The sequence below is a fragment of the Schistocerca gregaria genome, chromosome 5 (genome assembly GCF_023897955.1).
Source record: "Schistocerca gregaria isolate iqSchGreg1 chromosome 5, iqSchGreg1.2, whole genome shotgun sequence".
Lineage (NCBI taxonomy): Eukaryota > Metazoa > Arthropoda > Insecta > Orthoptera > Acrididae > Schistocerca > Schistocerca gregaria.
This window is the reverse complement of record NC_064924.1, coordinates 263,242,902-263,262,095: the sequence shown is the minus strand read 5'-3', so window position 1 is coordinate 263,262,095 and position 19,194 is coordinate 263,242,902. Positions and strand designations below refer to the sequence as shown.

The following is a 19,194-nucleotide window of genomic DNA, read 5'->3' as shown; positions in this document are numbered from 1 at the left end:
GTTATTGCAAGCAGGAAAAACGTTTGAAAAAGTTAACTGATTCATTGTCTAGTTTGTCACTGAGAATTTTTTCTCTTTTTTTTGTGTACAAAACTTTCAAGCTCTTCCATTAAATCCATTGTATGAAATATTTGTAAGTGGTGGACTACCATGAGATCCTCTTCTACGTTTTTGAATGAGTATACATTGTTTTTATGTGTGTTGATGCTGTTGATTTTGTCAACTGGTGTGTAATAGATGATGTGTTCAGTGTAATTAATTTGACAATTCCTTCCAGTTTGTCTTATACAGTAGCATGAGCAAGTTTTGCATGTTGTGTATTACTGAATCCGCAAATTTATCTTTTTTATTTTTTACGATGTGGAGTAATTTCTGTTGTAATTTGTTGTTTGTGGAGAAAGCTACTTTCACTTCAAGTGACCTAAGTACGTTTGCTATTTTTTCGAGAAATGTTACCTACGTAAGGAATGCTACCCTCACTTTTGACTGTATTATTAGTTTCTTGTAAAGAGCTAGGGACTTATTTCTTTTTTGTTATTTCTCTCCGCATACTGTCTATCATTGAGCTTGGTAAGTCATTAGCCACAGCAATTTGCTTAATGATGTCTAATTATTTCTCTCTGTTTTGTTTGTCCATTGGGATTTTGTTTACTCCGTCTATCATCGTTTTGTATGGAGCTTTCTTGTGTAAATCTGTATGACATGATGTGGCAGGGAATGTGTTGCTGTAGGCTATCTTTTTTCTGTACGTCTTCAAATTGTACCTGTTGTTTTTATTTTCTATCCACAAATGTAAAATCGGTGCTATTGTTTTTTTGGTCTTCAGCTGCGTAATTTATTTTTTGTGTACATTATTGAAGAAGTTTACTTTTGCTTTCTACAACCATCTCTAGATCGTCCAAACAGAAAAAAGTCGATGAAAATGCATTAAAAACTATCATCATTATCTGTAATCATGCATTTACAATCATTCATACTGTGGACCAACAAGGCTATGATATTACCATCGTGTGCTAGCCAGATTGTAAACTATACTCTTGTTGACCCCCAATACGAATACAAATGATTGCTTCATTACAGCTTTTTTTTACAGCGCGGATGATCTGAAGACGACTGCAGAAAGCAATCAAACTAACTATCGGTTAAGATGTAAATTGTTTTAAATAATTTTTAAAATTAAAATATTTTTATCTCATAAATTACATTTATGTCTCCATCTCCACCATGACGATTTCAGGCTTTACTAATTTGTGATTTCGACTATAACACAAAAGAAAGTGGATTTCACGATTGAAGAAATGTGTTTTCTTCTTTGTTATGTATGCCATGAGTTGGCTGCTGCTCACAGTGCGAGGTACGTTACTTTTTCCGGCTTTGAGGTTGGCAAGATTCCGCTAAATAAGAGGTGAGGTACGAAATTAGCTTGCCTGGGGTGATAAGTTGGCAGCGAAATTTCAGGAAAGTTCCTCCATTCGAGAAAGGTAGAGCGGAGCTAGCAAATACTTCTCTCAGGGCAGAATTAAGTTTTAACGCGGTCCGGATTCTCTTTTTGAAGACAAAGAAATAATTACTCTTCTAACCTCAAAAGCTCGCCGTAGAGCGGGTGCTCTTTTATCGCGTATCTGTGAAAAAGCTGTGGGCCTGCGAGCGTACACCGCACAGCTCGGGCGTTTACTTTTTCATTGACTGGCGCAAGATAAAATTTTAAAACAGTGTAATCATGCCGAAACACTTTGAGGAGTTAATACAAAAACTGCACCAAGTAACAAAGCAAGTCCGATTCACGGTAGATATCTGGTCTATATAATCGTTAGCAGATTCAATATATAACACTTTTTTCGGTAAGAATCCACTGATTGATACGACATGAAAGCAGAGCTGTATGATATCAATTCATCAACACTGGAAATAATTTAAGCACGTTATCAGGGCCATTTTATGAATGGAAGAATACACTAAAACATATGCCTTTTTGCCAGTCTTAAATACCAGCACGTTCAAGGCCACTGGGCGAGGAATCGAGCAACTCTTTGCTGACGTATTTAATTAGGCAACTATAGTTTGCTCTTTAAATGTCTGCCGACATTGCCTTAAAGGAGACCATTTCTTATTCACGATAGGTTTTGATAAAGGATACGAGAAGATTCAGTGAAGAGCAGCACGTTTCTGCAGTGTTTCGTTTAATAAGCGTACGATTCTCTAAACAAAAACACATTACCCAACAATTCAAAAGAGATTTGGCTATATAACAACAGTCTATTCCAGTTTGAATTGTGTACAAAATACCGTTGACAGATGGATCAATTGTACTGGATAATGAAGACCCTTTTAACGCAGATCTGGCCACATTTAGGTGTGATGACATAAATGGAACCCAAGACACAGAGGAATTAAAGGCATTAGCTGTCAGTGGGCACTGAGTTATATCAGTGGGACAGGATGAAAATTTGTGCCGGACCGAGATTAGAACCCTGCCTAGTAGGCGGAAGACCTGGGTTCGAAACCTGGTCCAGCACAAACTTTCAACTTGCTCCGTTCATATAAATCAATGCTCACTTCAATTTCAGCTTTTGTGCCATTTTCAAACATAAGATTTGATACATTATAGAAATGAAATCGTTCCAAAATAACGTTCTTGTAGGGCAGTGTCATTAAAAATGGTTCAAATGGTTCTGACCACTATGGGACTTAACGTCTACGGTCATCAGTCCCCTAGAACTTAGAACTACTTAAACCTAACTAACCTAAGGACGCCACACAACACCCAGCCATCACGAGGCAGAGAAAATCCCTGACCCCGCCGGAATCGAATCCGGGAACCCGCGCGTGGGAAGCGAGAACGCTACCGCACGACCACGAGATGCGGGCGGCAGTGTCACTCTTAATGGTAATGTAATCAATGGTTGCTATCAGTAACACGAGTAAATTTGTATTCACATGCAAGTCGAAGACACCGGTTACAACTATGGACTATATTACATCAAGAGTGACTCAGTCATACAAGAGCGTTGTTTTTAAGCTAGTTCTAGGCTACAGTATAACATCAAATCTTATCCTTCAAAGTGGCACAAAATCTGAAACTGCAATAGCAAAATGAAACAGTTAGGGCTAAGAGCGAACTTGAGGAAGCTAAAAAAGTTACATACGCTGTGGAACCTCATTAGAAGAAGTAAACGGACAAGAATGAGAGTTCTCTGATTTACTCCCAAACACAATGACACTAGTTTTTACATATGTTGACAAGTTTCAAATGTATCAAACGGACATTTTCATAGAAGAGAAAACGAAACTAAATATAATCCTGTGCATAATTTTATATATGATATATAAAAGTCATTTCATATTATACCAATAGGCCTATGTAACTGTGGTACCAAAAATGTGATTTGGTACATTATAGAGATAAATGTCGGGAGAATTAATACTTTCACTTGCATCACCTGGTAATTGTTATGATGTGATAAACAAAATTACGTCATGTAACGTGCGCAAAATTGCACTATCTAGAAAGTGCAACAAATTAAAAAAATATATGAGCATGTTTTCTTTAAGAAATTTTTATACGTAGGTTGCATGTACGTATGGAAATCAGTTTCATAAAAATATATGCTAAAGTGTCTGAGTAAAGTTTTATGAAAGCATTGAATGAGTGGTTAATGTGTACTCAAACATCAAAAGTACATGTTTTTTTTCTTTAGTACCATAGAATACTTACTGAACTATTAGAGTAGTTCTGTCTGAAGTTCGTTTCGGTCTCCTTACACTGAAGCCTGGTCTATGTCGTGCTCAGTCGATTCTTGTAGGAACCCTACATCATCAGTAGCAAGATCAACGGTTCAACGTTCTCGTATGAAGTGCACAGTTTGTTTGAACAGTAATTTTACCTACAAAATTTCGGAGGCTGTTGAGGGATGGTTTCCGAGTATTTTCGTACTAAGGAACCGTGCTCCTTATAGAATAATAATGTAATTATGGTTGCTTCTGTTTTTTAGCTCAGTTACCTTCATTTCTGTGAAAATATTTACACAAGTGATAAAACATGTAATATTCAATATCAAATCGTACAAAATAAAACGAAGACTAATGCACAACGACTCTCGGACGAATCACTTACACTGTGGTGTGGTTGCCGTCACTATGAGAACAGCGCAGCGTAGCGTAATCGCACTGTTCTGCCTCTACATTCGGTGAACTCATAGACGGGGTGCATATCGGCCAACGCTTCGCCAGTATACCTATCCACACTGCTTTGTATCGGTGTTCAACTAGAATGACTGTGTTTCCTCTGATTTAAGTACTTACCGCCGAACGCAGAAATTTTTGTAGCACAGATGCATTCAATTATTTTCCCCTTTCTTTTCGATCTGATTGTGAGTCAGCGTCTCACGTGTAAGACACTCCCTTAGAGCGGAATGTTAAAGACGCAATAAACTTGCAATGTCTGTATCCTTGGGAAAACGGAATAAATTAATTTTCCCCATTTCTTTCAGCAGTATACACGTCATCGACTTGGAAGCTAGGCAGCTTCATCTTCTGGAGCCTTGATATTACTTATGAATTAACTGGAACCTGCAAAACATATGGTGCCTCACGCAAAGCTAGATCCAACTACGTACCTTCGAAATCGATAGCGTTTAAAACTAAAGCCATGAAACACCGTTGTAGGACAGGAAAAAATTTGTCTTTCATCAGTACTGAGCAGCTTGAAGAAAGAACACACACAGCTTTTGACGTTTACATCGACACTCCTCAAGCCACCTACTGGTATATCGTTCAAGGCACTTTCATGTTCCTATCTTGAATGTGGCTTTGGAAGAGTGACTGCTGCCAAGCCGTTTGTTTTATTGATCTTTCCGCGATATGTATGTATGGAGAACCAAAATGTGAGTGGACTCTTCAAGGAATATACGCTCTCTGAATTTTAATGGTAAACTGTGATGCACGACGTCTCTCTTGTAGCTTCTACGAGCTGGATCAGTACATCTTTGGCACTTTCACGGTTTTCTTCTACACTCATACTCGTAAATTAAGGGTAATGCTGATACGTGGTGAAACAACGCTCTGGTGGGCGGTTTGTGGGTTTAAATCACCTCGGGGTATGACCATGCGGTACATTTGACGAGCGGTCGTCGCACAGTGGCACTGGCAGCAGAGTTGTGTTGGTGCATGTCAGAGTACGGTGCAGCGAGGAAGTGTTCAGACGTTTCCAGATGTGCTAATGGTGACTGTGTGCTGAAAATGGCTCAAAGAACACATATTGATGGCATTATGAGGGGTAGAATACTAGGGCGACTGGAGGCTGGTCAAACACAGCAGGTTGTAGCGTGGGCCCTCCGTGTGCTACAAAGTATGATCTCAAGGTTGTGGCAACGATTCCAGCAGACAGGGAGCGTGTACAGGCGCTACAGTACGGGATGTTAACAGTGTACAACACCGCATGAAGACCGATATCTCACCATCAATGCCCGCAGACGGCCACGGAATACTGCAGGTAGCCTTGCTCGGGACCTTACCGCAGACACTGGAACAATTGTCTCCAGACACACAGTCTACAGACGACTGAACAGACATGGGTTATTCGCCCGGAGACCTGCAAGGTGCATTACACTAACCCCTGGTTACAGGAGATCCCCTAAAGCCTTGTGTCAAGAACACAGTACATGGTCATTGGAACATTGGTCCCAGGTTATGTTCACGGACGAGTTCAGATATAGTCTGACCAATGATTCTCGTCAGGTTTTCATCTGGCGTGAACCAGGAACCAGATACCAACCCCTTAATGTACTTGAAAGGGACCTGTATGGAGGTCGTGGTTTGATGGTGTGGGGTGGGATTATGATTGGTGCACGTGACACCCCTGCATATCTTTGACAGAGGAACTGGTCAGGTGTATTGGGACGTAATTTTGCACCAATATGTCCGACTTTTCAGGGCTGCAGTGGGTCCCACCTTCCTCTGATGGATGATAACGCACGGTCCCACCGAGCTGCCATCGTGGAGGAGTAAATTGAAACAGAAGATATCAGGCCTGCCTGTTCTCTAGACCTAAACCCCATCGAGCACGTCTGGGATGCTCTCGGTCAACGTATCGCCGTACGTCTTCAAACCCCTAGAACACTTCAGGAACTCCGACAGGCACTGATGCAAGAATCGGAGGCTATACCACATGAGCTGCTGGACCACCTGATCCAGAGTATGTCAACCCATTGTGTGGCCTGTATACGTGTGCATGGTGGTCATACCCAATATTGATGTCGGGGCACAAGCACAGGGAACAGTGGCGCACATGTGTTTTGGGACGGTTTTCTCCACTTATCATCACTTCCGTGGGCTTACAGATCTGTGTCGTGAGTGTTCCTTATGTGCCTATGCTATTGGCGCCAGTTTTGAGTAATGCCAAGTTGTATGGCACCACATTCTGTAATTATCCTTAATTTATGGGCATTCGAATAAACCCTTTGGAGGGTACGATATATCAATATTGTTTCTACTTTTTCGTTGTCATCTGCAGTTTATCTTTGGATCAACACTTCTTTCGATCTCCGAGAACGTTTGCCTTTTCTTACGTCCACTTTCTTCCAGTTCGTGATTTTTTTGTCCTGAAAGCCTGCATCTTTTATTGGTTCTTTGAAAACTGATCTGTTTCTGATTGCTTCCATTTCCTCCTGCGTGCATTTTTGGTATCTCTTCCTACCTCTCTCAGTCATGTGATTGTGGATTTGAAACTTTTTAGTTAATCGATTGTTTGGTTAATTATTTTGCCGTTATGTTATTCATCATGAATTTGGGTCCATAAAGTTTTAATCTCCATTTTCTCGTCACATTTGTTGTCTTTTCAGCTTTTGAAAATAGTTCTGTATTAGATCTTAAACGGTGTTTTGGTTCACTGCTGCTCTTGTGTCCTAGTATTATTCTTAGAATTTTTCTTTAAAATTCCATCTAATTTTTCTAGCTCTCCTTTTGCTCTAAGTTGAGGAGTTTCTGCTGCATAAAGTATTTCTGTCTTTACCGTTGTTTCATAGTGCTCCAGTTTCGTGTTCCAGGGTAAAGATATTTTAATATAAATGTTCCTTGTTATTTGAAAGATCTCCATTTTATGTGCTCTATTCTCTACTGCTGTCTTTTCGTTCATATCGCTTGATATCCGTTCCCCTAAAGTAGTCTACTGTAGATAATGCAATTTATTTTAAGTTTTTGAGGTTCATTATTGACGTTTGTTATGAACTGTGGCTTTTTCAAGTGGCAGTTATAATAGAACATTGACTGCTTGACGTTGTAGGTCCACGATTTGTTCTTGTGAATGGTCTGTAACAAGTGGCACTCATTTGCAAATGCTAGACAATTTACAGTGACCTCCTTTGGCTTTCTTACCACTTGAATGCCCTTGGTGTTTATTGCTTCACTCCATTGTCAAACCACTTTCTCTAATGCACAATTAAAAAATAGGGGGGAAACCATCTCCTTGTCTAACTTCTGTATTCCAATGAGAGCGAATTCTCCATTATGTATAAAATATAGTTGTCATGTGGATCACACATGCCTCATGCTGAGCAATGAAGATCCTTTTAACATATATCTGAGCTACATTCAAATATTATGGCATACATAGAATGTTCCGCAGCAAACAACTGTAAATACAAAATATGTGGCTTGTGAAATTGGACAAAGCCCAAAACTAGTCAGCCAATAAATAATTAGGAGCTTTAGTATAAACATGAAAAATGGCTTTTATTTAATATTTGACGGCTACAAGATGCTATTAATAGAAATATTTACACACAATAAAACAGTTACAGCTAAAAGTGAACATGAAGTCATTTGAAAAACTCATTCATACAGTGATTTATACTAAAATACTCTGTCTTTATATTTTTTGTACAATATCAGTCAAAAATATAACGATTTAAGATGAAACGTTCAAATCTATAGAAACATAAAATGTAAAATAATCTAAAACCTATATGCAACTCAAATTTGCCTACAAAATACTTAACAGCATATCTAGATCTTAAAAAACTCATTAGAGCTGAACACTTAAAAACAGCAGGAGCAATGGCGACCATGTACAAATACCTCATAGCTGAGAAGTGGGTGTGACCGAATTTGATGAGATTACTTATGCCAAACTGTTCTATCAAATAAATAAAACAGTAAAAAATGCGTAATTTGGTCTCTTTTACGAAGTGTTTCATTCACCTATTGCGCCATCTTGCTCGATACCACAAATATTACTTGTACATGTGAAATTACTGAGGAATTTTATTTTCATAGTTTCGAAGCACATAAAGGCAGATCCCTGTAGTTATCAGGGTTAAATTCAGGGAGACATCATTAAAAGAAATTGACAGAGAATAACAACAGAGAAAAAAGTGGGACCAATTTGCTTTAACATAATATTAGGGGAGTGGATAAAAATGAAGTAAATGGGATGTTCATTTGTTTTCAGGATCTCAGTGTGAGGATAAATTGATGTTATTCGTCCATCATAACATCATATAACCACAGGCTAGAAAATCTTACTGTAAGTTGTTATAAGTTTGCTGCATATTCATGTAGCTCGAATATGGACAACAGAGGAATTGTCAAATTTATAAAGAGAGATCCAGTACAAGAATGTGGAAACAAGTAAACTTTGTACCAATCAGAATATAGAATTATGCACTTGTTAGTGACTATTGGGAAATGTAATATTTGTGATTGTTACTGTATATGGCGTAATAGCCCGGAATATTTTATTAATTGTGAGTATAAAAATTTCCACTGGGTAACAGGGAAATTTTCAACAAAATGTATTGATTTTAGTGTAAATTCCTCAAAGAAATCTGACACCAGTAAAAAATTTCACTGGCCAACATTTTGCTTAAGGGATGGTCCACAGCATATACAAATTTTCAAAAATGCATAACACACTGCTGTCTGTAATAATGTCATTTTATTGTGCTATCGTTTTCGGTTCTGGACCACATCAGCAGCAGCTGCACTACATCAAAAAGTAGACAATATGACAGTACCAAACGAAATTAGAAAAAACAGGAAAAACGTAAAATCACAGATGTATCACATCTCATACATGCTTTAACATAAGTTTCCAAAGAAAACAATTGTTGAACAGATATTACAAAACCAAAATTGCAGCAAGATAAACATGTGATGCCATATTGACACAAGGACAACAAATGATGTACATTAATACAAGTGAAAGAGCTCCAAGGTCAAAGATGACAATCTTGACTGAATCCAAAAATGTTCATATTAAATACTGATGTGACACTCAGATTACAAAACTGAAGTATTAACAGGTCTACACCTGATTGAGATTACATAAAAACACCAATAAAATAAAATATGAAGTAACAGATATTCAAGATTCATGAAAGTAACAATATAAATTATTTTACAATTCTTTCAAAAAAAGTATGTGAAATGCAATCTATAGATCAGTCCTTGAAATTTAAATCTGTCAAGACACAACAGAAGAAAATACACAATAAATTAAATAAATATAAAGAAAATACATTTTTAGGTTTTGAAAGAGGATATAAACAGGAATGTAGAATACAACATCTAAAAATTTATACATATGAAAAAATCTAGCCAAAAATTTATATGAAGAAACGTAATAAACATATAAACTATTACACATTGGATAGAGTAATATTCCAACAAAATGACTATACAATCACAAACTCAAATTAAAATTCATTTATCACACTGATAAAACTAATAAAAATACCTGGTATGAAGTTATATTTTAATACATTGTTTGAAAAACATTTTATCAACATTAATAAATAGTCACAAGACAAAATCGGAAAAGCCCATTTAGTTTACAGATGTAAATTCATAAAGGTATACAATGCTCAATTATTTTTTTTGTCATCAGTCTACTGACTGGTTTGATGCGGCCCGCCACGAATTCCTTTCCTGTGCTAACCTCTTCATCTCAGAGTAGCACTTGCAACCTAAGTCCTCAAGCTCTGTCTTCCTCTACAGTTTTTGCCCTCTAAAGCTCCCTCTAGTACCATGGAAGTCATTCCCTCATTTCTTAGCCGATGTCCTATAATCCTGCCCCTTCTCCTTATCAGTGTTTTCCACATATTCCTTTCCTCTCCAATTCTGCGTAGAACCTCCTCATTCCTCATCTTATCAGTCCACCTCATTTTCAACATTCGTCTATAGCACCACATCCCAAATGCTTCGATTCTCTTCTGTTCCGGTTTTCCCACAGTCCATGTTTCACTACCATATAATGCTGTACTCCAGACATACATCCTCAGAAATTTCTTCCTCAAATTAAGGCCGGTATTTGATATTAGTAGACTTCACTTGGCCAGAAATGCCTTTTTTGCCATAGTGAGTCTGCTTTTGATGTCCTCCTTGCTCCGTCCGTCATTGGTTATCTTACTGCCTAGGTAGCAGAATTCCTTAACTTCATTGACTTCGTGACCATCAATTCTGATGTTAAGTTTCTCGCTGTTCTCATGTCTACTACTTCTCATTACCTCCGTCTTTCTCCGATTTACTCTCAAACCATACTGTGTACTCATTAGACTGTTCAGCAGATCATTTAATTCGTCTTCACTTTCACTCAGGATAGCAATGTCATCAGCGAATCGTATCATTGATATCCTTTTACCTTGTATTTTAATTCCACTTCTGAACATTTCTTTTATTTCCATCATTGCTTCCTCGATGTACAGATTGAAAAGTAGGGGTGAAAGGCTACAGCCTTGTCTCACTCCCTTCTTAATACAAGCACTTCGTTCTTGATCGTCCACTCTTATTTTTCCCTCTTGGTTGTTGTACATATTGTACATGACCCGTCTCTCCCTATAGCTTACCCCTACTTTTTTCAGAATCTTGAACAGCTTGCACCACTTTATATTGTCAAACGCTTTTTCCAGGTCGACAAATCCTATGAACGTGTCTTGATTTTTCTTTAGCCTTGCTTCCATTATTATCCGTAACGTCAGAATTGCCTCTCTCGTGCCTTTACGTTCCCTAAAGCCAAACTGATCGTCAACTAGCGCATTCTCAATTTTCTTTTCCATTCTTCTGTATATTATTCTTGTAAGCAGCTTCGATGTATGAGCTGTTAGGCAGATTGTGCGATAATTCTCGCACTTGTCAGCTCTAGCCGTCTTCGGAATTGTGTGGATGATGCTCAATTATGATATCAAAATATGGCACTTCTTCTTAATTTTTTGTATATATTGACGAAACCAGGCCACAATGGGAAAAAGTAGCAGAGGCTAATAACCCTTATTATTATAAAAGCAAATAGAACTGTCAAAATAATAAAATATGGCGGTGGTCAGGGGTATTATATAAGAAGAGGGTAAATGTAAGGAATTAAATATATGCTAAAATGTATAAATTCATGATGTCAAAAATTAATACAGTTATAAATAGCTACAAATGTATGGAACTAGAGGACATCACACTTACAACCTACCCAACATACAGAAATGTTAAAGACAGAGACCGTTATAATTTGAACCAGTCTAAAAACAGGGAGTTTCTTATCAACAAGGTAAATAGAAATAGAACACTGAGGCCATTATATAGAGTATGATCAGGTTACTGACCAGATAGGAAAATCATTGATAACCATATTTACATTCTGTCATGATACTTACCATAATTTAGGGATATGGTTAAGAGAGGTCAATTTTGCTGTATGATACGATCATATCTCTGTACTTTGATTTTATAATTGAGCATTGTGTTCCTTTATTAGTTTTTATCTGTATGCTAAATGGTCTTTGTTGATTTTGTCTTGTGACTATGTAGTAATGTTGTTGAAATGTTTTCAAACAATATTTTGAAGTATAGCTTCATAGCAGGTCTTTTTATTAATTTTTATCTCTGTGATAAATAAAGTTTGATTTCTTTTTGTGATTGTTTAGTCATGTGGTTGAAATACTGTTCTGGCCAATGTGTAAAAGTTTAGATGTATATTATATTCCATCATAAAAAATTTTGGACAGATTTTGTCATATGTATAAAATTTTAGATATTGTATTCTACATTCCTATTTTTATACTCCTTCACTTCTAAACATGCATTTTCCTCATATTAATTTATTTTAATGTGTATCTTCATCTGATATATCTTGATTGATTTTAATTTCATGGTCTTATCTGTCACTTGTCACATACTTACATTTTTCGAATGCACTGTAAAATTATTTATACTATTACATTCATAAATCTTATATTGCCTGTTACTTTATATTTTCTTTTATTGGTGTTTTATGTAACCTCATTCAAATGTAGAACTGTTAATACTTCAGTTTTGTAATCTGATAATCAATTAATTATTTAATTGCAACATCTTAGGATTCTGTCAAATCTGTCATTTTTGACTTTCAAGTTCATTCATGTGTATTGCTGTAGATCACTTATTGTCCTTGTATCAATGTGCCAACATATTTTTATCTTGTTAAAATGTTAGATTTTATAGTATAGTGGCAGTTATGGTTTCTTGTGGTAACTTGTATTGAAGCATGTATGACATGTCATAAACCTGTGATAATTTTCGTGAGTATTACATTTTTTCAGTTTTCATTATTTAGTTTGACATTTCCCCACTGTCCACTTTTTTATGTTGTACAGCTGCTGCTGCTGCTCATGGTTCAGACCTGAAACCAATAGCAAAATAATATAATATTATTACAGGCAGCACAGTGTTAGGTAGTTTTTGAAATTCTCTATCCAAGCTGTTCAAGACAGTAAGATTCTTATAATAACGTTTTCATTCAATGAGAAGAAGTGATACATGCCTATCTGCTGGTAAAGAAATTGCCAAATTTCATTTTGCAAGTAGCCACATTACATAAGATAGCTCCATGTATCTCAGAAACACTAAAAAACAGTGAGACTCACAAATGCCAAAACTATTGAAAATTATGAAGAAAACTTGAAAATGTTGACACAGGCAACATTTACAATGAGTCCAATGCTGTCAATTCAAATTAATCCTCAATGAGTTTTTATCCATTTGTGAAAGTGGTTTCCCTATGCAGGTAATTAAATGTACTAACAGCAAGTCTTTAATGAAATCTTTGATCGCTGCAGGTATGAGCCTCTTCATATGGAGTAAGGATGTGTTGAAAATAACCAGAAACAATAATGACACAGAAATACTTTACTATTATCAACAGGGTTGTAACATATTAAGAAAAGTTTTTTTTTAAAAGTCCAATAGTGTCCATAGGTCTTCACAATTTTACAGATCAGATAATAAAATCAATATGGAATATGTTGAAAAATGGACAATGAAGGAAGATGAAATCACCTTTTGTTAAATAGCATTGTAAAAGAAAGTTAATGTGTAGCAGATATTTTTATGAGTAATTTATAAAAATATGTGAGAAATTTGGTGCCAGTAGTGTAGAAGAAAAAGCAAAGCATTGCAATGAAGAAGCAATACAGAGGACATTTAGTTAGTTAAAATTTAATCTCACATTGCTATCTGAAATAAGGAAGAGCATAATGACCCTAAAAAGTAAAAGGTCATATGAGGTGGATAGTATCTCCAACAAGACGCTAATATTTTGTGGACCTATAATATATAACATTGTTAGCCAGATACGTAATACTCATTTAATTTAGGGTGTTTTCTTAGAAAGAGTGCTAAGCCTCTAACAAGGGTGATCGCAGATGAAGTAACTGGGGCCGAACACCACTAATAACATCATTTTCTACAATATGTGAGAAAGTAATTTTAACGTGGCCAACTGACTGGTTGCCTTAGGGGTGGAAGGAGTAGGCAGCTAGGGCTTAAACGCCATTAAACGCCATCGTGACACAAATAAATTTTGGGTATATTTTAATAACCAAGTTCCTTTACAATGTGACATTAATACTGCAAATGAAGAATGCCACCTAATATAGAAGAGAGAAACTAAGCTCCAACGTATCCGGTTAATCGGAACGTTCCGCAAATCTGGCTCATGAAGAACTCTGAAGCACTTTCACTTCAAAACGTGTACATAAAACAACCATGAAGCACATACAAAACAATAGATCAAGTTAACAGGCTATGCTCTGTAATTTGTGAGAAGAGTATCGTTGAGTGCTACCAATGCAAAAAAAATTAACAACGCAATACATTTAAAACATCGAGAGAGATAAATACCTTAACCCAAGTACCAACAGGTACAGAAGGCAAATTAGATATTCACTAAGATTAACAATCCAATGGTTAAAATTCTGCTGAACTCACTTGTGCTCTAACATGAATTAGTACTTGGTGGAGGTACGTTCCATCTGAGAAACTAAGTGAAAAGCAGACTGTTTATTTCCATATGCGTTTCGCTTCTTTTATTTATGAAGTATGTTCAGTGGCCCATGGTGCATGTTTTCTTTATACGTATAATAAATGTTTTATGTAGCATTTACAATGTGTTACTATGTTACATTTTGTCATGTTTTTATATGTATGAAAATAAACGTGTATTACAGACCACTGAATGTACTTCGAAAATAAAAGAAGGGAAACGCATATGGCAAACAAACTGCCTTTCATAATTGCATAGACTGAACATAGCTCCATAAAGCAACTAAGGAACCTCGGAAAACAGAAAAAATGCCGATGAATGAGAAAACTCACTTCCGTTACTTAATAAGTTTGCCAGGCAAATTAAATACATATTTAAAACTGATTTTGCAGTTTTAACGCACACGGCTGCACTCCCACTAGAAGCACAGGATACAGCCTGATTTCGTTTAAAACAATTTTCTAGAGACAGCAATTAAGTAATTCTGGACAGGCTCCCAGTCTACAATTAGAATGAATAACTTAATCCAATAAGATTCAACTTTTTTCCGTGCTGAACCAGCAAATGAGGAATGAAAACACACAGCCGCTTCGTCGTATTAACGACACTTGATGTGTACGGTACAGTGACTTACAGTGCTGAGTAAGGACGGCAGCTCCAGTGAACATACAGAAAGGAAGCATAATTTACTCGCCCAATTTTCACAAGTTCCCCATATTAATTAGTGCATTCAGACGAAGCACAAACGAGGAGTGAATCACAGAGTTCTTTTATGACCACAGAATTTGAAGTGGAACGGTTCTTTAAAAACCCTATTAATTACGCAGGCCAGAAATGCTTTAGGAGAGGTTTTGTTGCAACGCACACATATTTAACAATTTAAAACCTGCTTGTTGGGCCCCGGAAAACTAAATTTGTAACAATCAGTAACGCGAGGAGGAGAACAGATAGCTTCGCCCGATAAAGCCACTGAAAAGATTGAAAGATTTGGTCGCTCAGCAAACTGTCTTCCCCTAAGGCCACAGCCGGCCCCAATCTCATCCGTCAAGTCGCCACGGGCAGCAAACCCCAGCGTACACCAGGGAGGACTTCGGTGACCAACCACGGACCCAGAATGCGAGGCCACTCGAGTCAGCACAAGCCCACTGCCGGCTGTGTTCCTCATTGAACTCTCAGTCCGCCGAATTTGAAGAGACGCGAGCTCCTTTCCAGCAAGGCATGTCAGCTGCCAACCATACCTTCTGGCTAAAGACGACAGACTTCAGAGCGAGACGCGACCTACCGATTAGCTGCACAGCTTAGTAACGTAATGCAGCGTTGTTTTCACCCACCTATGTAGTAACGGATTACTTAGGCAACCACTGTTTGTAATTTTTGAGAACATGTCTCTCTGCAGTACTGCGGTTTATTTCTTATTTAAACTGGAATATAAACAGTCACAACCACAATAATTTTTTTTCTTATATAAGGTTACATCATGGTGTGGGTCTGAAGATGGTCTAGAACAGACCGAAACCATTAGCTATATACACTACTGGCCATTAAAATTGCTACACCACGAAGATGACGTGCTACAGACGCGAAATTTGACCGACAGGAAGAAGTTGCTGTGCTATCCAAATGTTTAGCTTTTCAGAGCATTCACACAAGGTTGGCGCTGGTGGCGACACCTACAACGTGCTGACATGACGAAAGTCTTCCAACCGATTCCTCATACACAAACAGCAGTTGACCGGCGTTGCCTGGTGAAACGTTGTTCTGATGCCTCGTGTAAGGAGGAGAAATGCATACCATCACGTTTCCGACTTTGATAAAGGTCGGATTGTAGCCTATTGCGATTGCGGTTTATCGCATCGCGACATTGCTGTTCGCGTTGGTCGAGATCCAATGACTGTTAGCAGAATATGGAATCGGTGGGTTCAGTAGGGCAATACGGAACGCCGTGCTGGATCACAATGGCTTCGTATCACTAGCAGTCGAGATGAGAGGCATCTTGTCCGCATGGCTATAACGGGTCATGCAGCCACGTCTCGATACCTGAGTCAACAGATGGGCACGTTTGGAAGACAACAACCATCTGCACGAACAGTTCGACGACGTTTGCAGCAGCATGGACTATCAGCTCGGAGACCTTGGCTGCGGTTACCCTTGACACTGCATCACAGACAGGAGCGCCTGCGATGGTGCATTCAACGACGAACCTGGGTCCACGAATGGCAAAACGTAATTTTTTCGGATGGATCCAAGTTCTGTTTACAGCATCATGGTGGTCGCATCCGTGTTTGGCGACATAGCGGTGAACGCACATTGGAAGAGTATATTCGTCATCGCCATACTGGCGTATCACCTGGATTGATGGTATGGGGTGCCATTGGTTACACGTCTCGGTCATCTCTTGTTCGCATTGACGGCATTTTGAACAGTAAACGTTAAATTTCAGATGTGTTACGACCCGTGGCTCTACCCTTCATTCGATCCCTGCGAAACCCTACATTTCAGCAGGATAATGCTCGACCGCATGTTGCAGGTTCTGTACGGGCTTTTCTGGATACAGAAAATGTTCGACTGCTGCCCTGGCCAGCACATTCTCCAAATCTCTCAACAACTGAAAACGTCTGGTCATTGGTTACTGAGCAACTGGCTCGTCACAATACGCCAAGTTACTACTCTTGATGAACTGTGGTATCGTGTTGAAGCTTCATGGGCAGCTGTACCTGTACACGCCATCCAAGTTCTGTTTTACCCAATGCCCAGGCATATCACGGCCATTATTTCGTCCAGAGGTGGTTGTTCTGGGTACTGATTTCTCAGCATCTATGCACCCAAATTGCGTGAAAATGTAATCACATGTCAGTTCTAGTATAATATATTTGTCGAATGAATACTCGTTTATCATCTGCATTTCCTCTCGGTGTAGCAATTTTAATGGCCAGTAGTGTATAAGAAAAAAAATTATTGCGGTTTTGACCTATTATATTCAATTTTAATTCACAGTTTGGATTTCAAAAACGGTCTTTGACTGACTCAGGTATTCATTTGTTTAGTGAACACATAATAAAAAATTTTAATGATGAGATATCAGCAGTTGAGATATTTTGCGACCTATTGAAGGCATTTGATTTCGTGTGATAATATCCTATCAGAGAAATTAAGTTCTTTGGAATACATATTTTAGCAAATACCTGATTTGATTCTTTTTTAAGCAACAGAATGCTGAACATTACCTTAAGCTGTTACAGCAGCACACAGAAGGATGCTACATCATCTGCACGGGGAGAAGTTACAGTGGCCTGCTACTGTTCCTGGTTTATATAAATGGTCTATCGTTTTATTTAAAACACAAAATATAAATAATCGTGTTTCCAGATGATACAAGAATTGTTGTGAAGTCGAGCGAAGAAGCATCAACAGAGGAAATAGTAAATGATGTGTTTGTGAATGTTAATGATGGTTTTGCACAAATGAACTAGCTTTAAACTTTTAAAAAATGTAGTAAACCCAGTTTTTGCATATTTTCATTCATCAACGTCTTATGGGATAATATTCTGGGGCTAACACCTCGCTTAGGCAAAACTGGGAATATTAACCGCAGCCTCACTGTACAATAGTTCACTTGCGAAATTTGTTATAAACAGTTCAAGTTTGACAGTAACAGAGACATTCACTAGAAGGAAAAATGACCTTCATCACCCTTTCGTAAATCGTATTTTGGTAAGGAAAGGAGTGAAATATGCAGCTGTATTAATCGACACTGTACCCATCGAAATAAAATGCCTGACAGATAGCTGAAATGTTTTGAAATATAGATTAAACAGCTTCTTCAGGTATTGGTGCCTCTAGGCATTTCGGTTACATCTCTATACCATAGAGGTATTCTTGGGTAGAAATAATTAGCCATTAAAACTGTAAATGGACAGCATGCAGCCATATAACTATTAATTAATATTTTTTTATTTGGTTGTATAAAATCATTCTACGATTTTTCTGTTGGCACGTTGAACATTATACAGTTCATCGTGAATTTGAACTAAGGAACAAGTAAGTAACCAGTTACGTAAAATGATGTATCATATTTAGCACGTAATCTAATCAGCTTTTACTAATGAATGTCAATGGAAGCGGTAATATAGACGGTACGGCTTCTTCACAATGTACGTAAATGATAGATCCAGGTCTTCGTAAAGACCACACGTATTGGTGTCTGTGGGCATATTGGTTACACCTGCGGTATCCCGTAACAGGTTATTGAGACATTCGCTGTGGGTCGCCTGGAAAGGTTGCTCTTTTGTTATCCTCTTCCGTATGCATATCAAAAGTAGTTACAGAAAATGTTAACCATGACTCAGCTAATAAACATAATTAAGCAACGATAGTTTAGAATCTAGTAATCGCCATTGGTAACAGCAGCACACTATTCACCTTCTTGTAGCAAAGATCATTCGACTTCTGAGTGCATATGTTGATGATGATGGCGTGTCGTCGTTGCAGATGGGGCGACCGCCGCCCACGGCAGCCGCTGGGGGCCCGGGTTCGACGCCCGCCTGACGCCGGCGCGTCGTCGCACCCGCTGCACAGGTCTGTACACCCCTGCTGCGCGAATGTTCAGCGTACACAGTGCTTCAGTACTTTTGAACTCACTCGCTGGGTAGATGAACTTTTGTAGATGAACATGTTTCTTTACTTTTAAGTTATAGTCGTAAAAATTACAGCCGTTCTTGTTGAGTTGCTACAGTACTGGATACCTGGCGGAATAACTATAACTATTAAACATGTTTCTGGCAACGGCCTTGCTGCGTTGGATACACCAGTTCCCGTCAGATCACTGAAGTTGAGCGCTGTCGGGTAAACTGTTGTGAACTGTCGGTACTTGGGTGGGTGACTAACAGGGATGCCATGCACTGTTGCCATTT

General features: G+C 38.1%; 1 protein-coding gene across 1 annotated transcript in view; it reads left to right on the top strand.

Moving 5' to 3' along the window:
* LOC126272600 (adhesion G protein-coupled receptor A2-like) overlaps positions 1–19,194 on the top strand; it is a 565,914-nt gene that overhangs the window by 145,728 nt on the left and 400,992 nt on the right. Inside the window, exon 2 of the mRNA XM_049975543.1 lies at positions 18,773–18,859. The gene's annotated coding sequence lies outside the window, so the exon portion shown is untranslated. The remainder of the gene's footprint in view (positions 1–18,772; positions 18,860–19,194) is intronic.